Genomic DNA, 8609 nt, shown 5'->3' on the forward strand with positions numbered 1-8609 from the left:
AAATATCACATAGTCTTGTGGAAAAATTGAAGATTTTTTTAAAGTAATTTTTTAAAAGTGGGTTCTTGTGTAAAAGTGTAATATAATCCTCGCGCATTAGGAAAGTGTACACGATTTGTTGGTAGTGACATTAGTAAGAAAGTCCAAGTCAGCTTGAACCGCCAAACGGGAGATTTTTGCTTCAATATCATTGGCAGCAGAATTCAATCCATCTTGATTGCGCTCGGTATCACATAAACTTTGAAACCAAATTGTGGGGATAGAAGCTCATAGAGCCGTCTTTAGACTTCGAGGTGTTAGAATCATCTTCTTTGTCGTGAAAAAAGGCTTTCACTTGAACGCGGCGAGGGAATTTCGCAACGTCTTGCTTAACTGAAAACTCGTCGGTTCTTTTTGGTTCCTTACTGAGAACTTATTTTTCTGAATCGGAAAGTGTAAAATTTTCTGGAATGGCAACTACAGTTTTGAGGCTTTCAAGCGTTGAGTTATTAGTAATTTGCGGACCGATAAGTTGGTCGAGTTTTTGGGCCTTAATTTGGTGCAAATAGTTAAAAAGTTCAGAATAGGCCATTTTACAGTTGAGTACTTAGTTGCCAAACCTTTGATTTGGAGTAAGGCTGAAGTTGACCATGTTGTGATAGAGACCAGTCTCTAGTTAGCATGATAACAAAGTCTTTTACATATGAAAAGCAGCAAGGTTTGTATCATAACAAGGTCACCCTTGGGTTCATTCTTGTTCAAAGACTTGGAAATCAAGCAATCAACTGTAAAACGGACTATTGGCATCCTGAATTTTGGCACGAATAGATTGTACTAAAATAGCTGGACAGATTTTGGAAAGTTCAGAGCGGCAAGGTAGAATTTGTTCGTTGAGTTCGTTACGTTTTCAGCACATGGCTCTGATGGTGATTCGCGTTATACAGTAAAGATCTAGCATTCCGTTTAGCCATCCTCATTTTCACCAAAACTAGGTTTTGTACCCACATCAATTTTATCTGCGGTTGCCTTTATTCCAAAGTTATTCCTAAGGGTCTACGCTCCAATTTTCATGCATCTCCTTCTTCTCATTTTAACCAATATCGTCACCAATGTTCAATGCCCCCCTTTTTCACGTGATATTACTACAACCTCATTGACCCATTGACGTACTCAATCACTAACTTGCTTACTCTCTGATTAGATGCTGATTGGCTCACTGACTGACTCATTAACATGCTGACTCAATAGTTGACTGACTCAATGATTAAACTATTCACTTTCCCGCTGACTTATTTACGTTCCCCTGCGTAAAAACCATGTTTCGCTCCACATGACTCAACATTAAGGACTTTATTAAGATATGAATCTCCAACAAATGACTCAGTTGTTCTAAAAATGATTCTATAAAGATCTCACTTCCAAGCATTGTCTCTAATTTTATTTGGATGTTTTTTCCCCAAACCTTTTCTATTATTGTTTCATTAATATTAAACTAAAGGTGATTAATTGCATTACTTTTAAAAAGATCCTTGTTTCAATAGTAAATGATAACACTCATCGCAACATAATATTTCAGATGCATTTTACCATTATACTTTATTCATGAAAATTGGCAGACTATCAAGCACATAAAAGGGGTAAAAATACGACAGTTGCTGCTTTCCCTACTACTGCGTTGTCTTCTCCAGTCGACTGATTTGATTACTCTATTAAAGCTCAGAACAAAGAGGTTTTTTCGAGCTCTCCCTCGCAGTGGTATTCCTTAAAAAGACGCATCTTAAACTAAGACATATCCATCGAGGGGAGTGTAAAAGAGGACGTTTGAAATCGATCTGCCACAACTTTGGGTCATCGGCCTCTAAGTGGGAGGAGGGTTTGCGAGCACCTCCCAAGACGAGAGACAACATCAACAACAACGTGGAGAGGAGAATAATGGCTCAAGGAATACTACTTGAAGCCCGAGCATGTTATGACCAGCAAATGTAAATCATGCAAATGTATAGCAAATTTTAAACAACATTCGGAATTTCAAAATGTCGTATGGTAATGGTTGGAGGGAGGAGGTGTGACTGAACTGATAGTTGCTTGGTCTTTGTGTCTCTTCACTTGAACCTTGTCAACATATCAAAGCTAAGATAAGCATAAGTACAGCATAAGCAACTCATCAACAATCTGATGCCTTTAAGCATTTGTTACTCATAATTTGATTGCTCTCATATAAAACTGTAAAGCGTTAGGTCTGGTCCCACACTGCCTAAGCAAAAAACATAGGCCAAAACTGCCTTTCACACATGGAGAGGAGAGATACGTCTCATGGGACTGTGCTGGAGGCCAAAGCATGTTCACACCAGGGTAGTGCGGCGAACCAAAGGCCCTCTTTAACGTGAACAACAAACCGCGCAGTAGACAACTCCAAGAAAATACACACAAGTTAATCCTAATAGTCAATTTATTACAAATAAGATTAAACGATCCTAATATAATTAAAATAGTAACAATGATTACATTCTGAGAATTAAGCACAGATTACAACTGACAACTGTACAATCTAGAATAAAAACACCTTAATACTGAATGTTAAACTATATTTAATGACAACTCTTAAGACTGAATTGAGTTCCGTAAATGTTCTTTTTTACCTTGTCAGTCAATTTCTTCTTCTCTTCGTCCGTCCCATCCATTTCCAGCCCGTCACAGACGATAACCAAAACCATTTCCAAAATATCCATAGAACCACGACACTTCCAAATATCATCCTGTGTAGCCTTTAGCAAACTGTTCGTTGAAATAAATTTTTAATCACGTCCAGATAGATTCTCACTCGTTGGAGACCGTGCATAACTGCTTGTGTGGCAATGTTTCTATCGGACGTTTTCTCTTCTATTTTCCACGACAAACGAGTCTTTGTCGTGAATGAAGGATTTCCTCTTGTTCTTACTGGTTCAATACCTCGTTGTCATCTGCCTAATGTATACACCAATGCGGACGACACGCTATTACATCTTGCGTTAAAGCTTGATAGCGTCTTGAATACAGATGAAGCCATTACTGCTATGGAGCCTTATGTACAAGAAATCAGAACGTGGATGCTAAGTGATAAATTTAAGATCAATGATAGCAAGACAGAGTTCTTCATGATAGGTAGGACCAGCAGCTGTCCAAGGTCCATGCAGATTCACTCGAGGTCTGGGAAGCTCGCGTTCCATCTGTGAAGTCAGTCAAAAACCTTGGAACTTGGATTGACAGTAACTTGGGACTTCAAGAACATATAAATAACACTCTTAAAGCGGCTTACTTTCATTTTACAAACGTTAGATGCATAAGGAAATATTCAAGTAATGAAGCGACACAAACGCTTGTTCATGCATTAATTACAAGGCGCATAGATTAGTGTAACAGTATTCTACGTGGACTTCCGGCAATACGCTTAGCTAAATTACCAAGGCTTCAAAATTCAGCAGCTAGAGTTATATACAATTTACCAAAACAATCCCGTACTAAACATTTTGCATTGGCTACCGGTTAAATTTGTGATAGATTTTAAGGTTACTTCAATTTACATTTAAGGCAATTTATGGGATCGCTCCAAAACATATTTGTGAATTGATTAGCATTAAGGATAACGATCCATGTAAAGTCAGATTTTCTAAAGGTTTACTTTCATAGCCACCAAATGTCTTGACTAAAAATAAAACTGGGAGACCATGCACCGAAACTATGAAACACTCTACCCCTGCATTTACGAAATGAGACATTTTAATACTTTTAAATCAATGTTAAAGACTTGTCTCTTTAGACTTGCTTTTTATTACATTTAAAACAAAAAAGGTAAACAAAAGAAAGGAAAAAAAACATTCTTCGGAAAACTAACAATGAACAGTCAATGCGATTTTACAGAGCACGATTACAATACACTGTTACGATAAGGCGTGAAAAAGCATGGAAACAAATAACAAACCAGCTCAGCTGACCATGATGGTGAGATCAGCAAGAAAATCAATCCCTTAGTTACATGTTAACAGCCTAGGAATTGCTTTGCTGTCAGGTTCTACTAACAGCTCTTTTTTGGTGTTAGGAAATGAATGGTCCACAGCAGAGCAGAAAGAACACACAGAAAATGGCTTAGAGAAACACTCTGAGAGGCATGAGGGACAAATGTTAATTTGCTTTCAAGGAGAGACTAAAGGACAGGAATGGTACAACTTACCAAATAACTTAACGTCTGACTAACGGTCTAACTGACTGACTGATTTACTTACTAATTTATTATTTGACAGACCCCATTGGCTGACTGGTTGTTTCGCTGACTGACGGGCTGACTGCCTAGCTGGTTGGCTAACGGAAAGACACAGACAGACTGGCAGATAGGTACTGACTGTGTGGCTAACAGACTAAAAATCTCACCGCCTGCCTGGCTGACTAGCTTACAGTTAGCTGACTTACTGACTGTTGATTACAAAACTAATAACATAACTTACAAACACATTTTTTAATGTTCTCGCGCCTCAGAAATTGAGTTATATTTGTTGTCTTTTATGACCTTCCCTGTTAGTCTATCAGGGATATCTTCAACACAAGCCAGAGAAAACATTTTTGTACCTCTGGCGAAAGTTTCCGTTGCTGAATCCGTAAACAAAGGGGTTGATGCAGTTAGAGAAAAATGTCAACAGAGAGAGAACACCATTTACCGTACTATATATGTTGACGTTTCCGGTAAATGCAAGGAAGAGAAAGATTCGACTTGGAGTATAGCAAATGATTAGAATAAAGCAAACAATTGCGACCATCCGGGTCATCTTCCCACGGAGTTTAGCCTTGCTTTCCGTTGACGCAACCACTGACGAATTTACAGAAACGATCATGTGAATGTACAAGCCAATCATGACAAGGCAAGGAAAGAAAACCATCATCATCACCTGGAAGACACCGACAAACAGCCTGGCCGAGGAGCCTTTGCCAATGATGTTGACTCTGCACCGGAAAACCGAGTTGGGATTGTATTCCATATCCAATATGGCCGAGGACATTAGTAGACACGACCATACCCACGACGCCAAAATGCATCCAGCAACATTTTTTTCTTCTAAAAATACTACTATATTTGTGTGGCTTCACGATGGCAATCCATCGCTCGACCGACAACAGCAGACAAATGTAAACCGAGAAAAACAAGAGCTGCCATGGAAAGAAGAAGGTCGCAATAAGTTTACAAAAGATCGCTCCATAAACAGGGTTTGACGGGAGAAAATAATGGTTGGCGACATGAGTCATGATCACAATGACCGCGCTTAGTACATCAGAGACCGCCAACGACAGAATCAAAATGTTGTAGGATTTTTTTAAAAGTCTCCTATCAAAGACAAAAACCAGAATAACTAAGGTATTACCAAAGAGGGCAACTGAGGACAACACAATGTAAGCAGTGGTTTGGATAATATAGAACAGGAGTAATCGTCGAGCAACTTCCTGACTTAAGGTAGGAGCCGAGGTAGTTGTGTCCTTCGTAAAATTGTTCCAAGACAGATTCATAGTTACTAATTCAATTGAACTTCCGAAAGCTTCAACTCTCTTCTTTTTTCTCTTAATATTTCGATAGCTATATTCTTGCTATCACCTGTGTATTTCTGAAAGAAAAAAAATTAATTAAAAGAATTCAAGTTAAGGACATCCTCTTTCTACGGTGACCTTAGAGCACTGGGTGTGTCACTACAAGAAAAAAAATTCGAGACGACTCAAGCACACGTCAGTTTACCGAGATTGCCGTATTTATGCAAAGACACTAAGATTGAGACATGTACAGAAATTAATGCAATAACGAAAATGGCGAAAAATTCGTCAAAATCCTCATTCCCCGAAGTTGATTTTGCTTTGACGAATTTGACTAAAATTCGCCCAAATTGTCAATTCCATGGACATTCTCTCGGTTTGACGAAATTTCGTCATTTCTGCCATTTTCGTTACTGCGTGCGTTTCTGGACATAAGTGCGAAGATTAGAAAGGAATGCTGAAGTAGAAACAGAATCGTGATTCTTATTTTTATGAAATACTAAAATTAGAAGTGTTTAGCAACTACTAAAATCAGGAATGTTCTGATTATCTTGAAATCCGTATGCGAGTCTTGCGAGCCTTAGTTTGTTATGTACTGTTTTTTATGGGACGACTTAGACTTTGGCAAGCTTGATATCACTCCCTTAGGCATTTACAGCTTTCCATGCAGTGTTGGTTTGAAAACAAGCCTTGCCGCATGTCCGAAGGTTAAAGCAGTAATACCGCACACAAAAGGTATAATAGCAGTAGCTGCATAACATCAATAACCAAAAGAAAAGCGATGAAAGCAAAACAAACAAAGCAAAGAAACGATCATTCCTCTTGCGCCTGATACCAACGTTACATATGTAACCGTGTCGATAGGAAAGAATGACAGAGAGATACAGCTGGGACCTTAGGACACGAGACAAGGCTTATTTTCATTCCAAAGAAACTAGCGTTGAAAAATTGGCCTTTTAGACTTTTTATCATAATAATCCTTCATTTTCTGCTGAGAACGTTGCAGGTTCTCTTTAGCTATATTCTGCACCGATTCCACCTTCTCTACAAAGCTTCATGCACATAGCTTGCAAGATCTTCGGATGCACTAGGCGATAGTTTGACATCGATTGGTAGGCGGGGGCTCTCAACGGATTTCTTCGTAGAAAGGGCTGACTCCAATTGCTCCACAAATAGAAGTTCTAAACCATCGGAATGTATTCGTCCCAGTTCGAATTAAATCTTTCCACCAGACCACCAGTTTGAAAGTGATAACACGATCTGTTTACCTTATGAATTTGAAAAAATCTTAAAAAACTCAGCAACTAATTTTGAAATAAAATTCTATTCTCTATCCGATTGCAAAACTTAAAGAGCTATCATTTCATCAATCAAAAGCCGAGCGACTACGATCGCTTCAGCACTAGGAACTGAAAAAGCTTCTACCCATCGAGTAAGATAATCATTAAAAACAACGATAAATCTGTAATTTTTCCTTAGTGGTGGAAGTTGTCCCAGGATATCAACACCAACTCTTTCAAACGGCCCTTCTACGAGAATAGCAAGTAAGGGGCTCTTTTAAAATTTCTTGGCGATTTTCTTATTGAGCAATCTTGGCAGGGCTTGCACCAGTGCTCAATATCCTTGTATATTCCTTTCCATCAATACCTTAACTTAGTTTTGTGAATCCTAAAATGGCCGCCAGAGACGTGATCATGAATGTTGGATAACATTTCAAATTTTGGAGACTGAGGAACTTCAAGCCGTGAAAACTAATCTTAGTTGCCGCGTTTCTGATTACGATACAGTAAACCATCCCGACCAATGTAAAAGCTATCTCTTGTAAGAGAAAGTTTCGAGCCGATTTGTCATCAAAAGGAACTACAGCATTTCCGAAGAAATCGATTATTTTACTTCACTCAAGGCCTCTTCTCTACTTTTAGCCACCTAGGGATCTTCTTTACGAAGTGAATTCAAAACATGACTTGATTCATAAGGACGCCCAGATGAGCCAGCATTATTTCTGTGCTCTTTACCAAGTCGGTGAATAATCTCAAACTCATATTGCTGAAGCGGCAAGGACCACCTCGCTAAACGACCTGTTGCGTCCAGAACATTTAGGAGCCACTTAAGCGAATTATGCTCAGCAATCACCGTAAATTTGCAACCAAACAATTAAGGCTGAGATTTTTAATTCCTTCTACTAAAGTAAGTGCTTCGCGCTTAGTTGGACTACAATTATTTTCAGCTTGGCTCAAACCGCGACCGTTGTAAGCAATGACCACTTCTCTATCACTCTGCTTTTGAGCAAGAGTAAAGCCAATTCCGGTTGAGCTTGCATCAACAAAGAATATATAAAAATTTCATACAAAAATTCTTGTTTAAAATTAGAGTACGTCAAAACTGGAGCAGAAACCAAGGCGCGCTTCAGCTTGTCAAAGGCATCTGAACCAGCTTCGGTCTTATAATAATTTGCTAACCCAATGAAAGTTCTTAATTCCTTCAGATTTTTGGGAACAGGAAATTCACGAACAACACACGCCTTCTCAGGGTTTGGCTGCACCCCATCAGGTGTAACTACGTGATCTAGGCACTCAACTGTCTGCTTCGCAAAGCAACACTTCTTCGGATTAAGTTTTAAATTGCCTCCTCTTACTCTCTTGAAAATTCCTTCCAGATGAGTCAAATGTTTCCCTATTGACTTTCAAAATACAACCTCTTAAAATATGGCTCATCAAACGAGTGAAACTTGTTTCAGAATTTGTAAGTCCAAAAAGCACGAGTAAAATTCTTAAAGACGTTCTGAATAGCAAACGCTGTCTTTTCTCACAAGATAAAGGATCCATCTCAATTTGCCAATAACTCGATTTTAGATCAAGAGTAGAAAAATACTTTGTTCCTGATAAAGGTTTAAGCCACTAAAGGCACTCAATGGAAAGCAGTCTTGTACCATGACTTTGCGCGAGAATCAATGCAAATTCTCATTTCACCACTGTTATTCTTATTATGACTCAAAGATTCTTGCATTATTCCTTTTTGCAGCATATTGTCTACTTGGCGGTAGATTTCCTCCCTATTTTCAGGCGCTGTCAGATAAGGCCTTT

This window comes from Pocillopora verrucosa, chromosome 13 (genome assembly GCF_036669915.1).
Source record: "Pocillopora verrucosa isolate sample1 chromosome 13, ASM3666991v2, whole genome shotgun sequence".
Taxonomy (NCBI): Eukaryota; Metazoa; Cnidaria; class Anthozoa; order Scleractinia; family Pocilloporidae; genus Pocillopora; species Pocillopora verrucosa.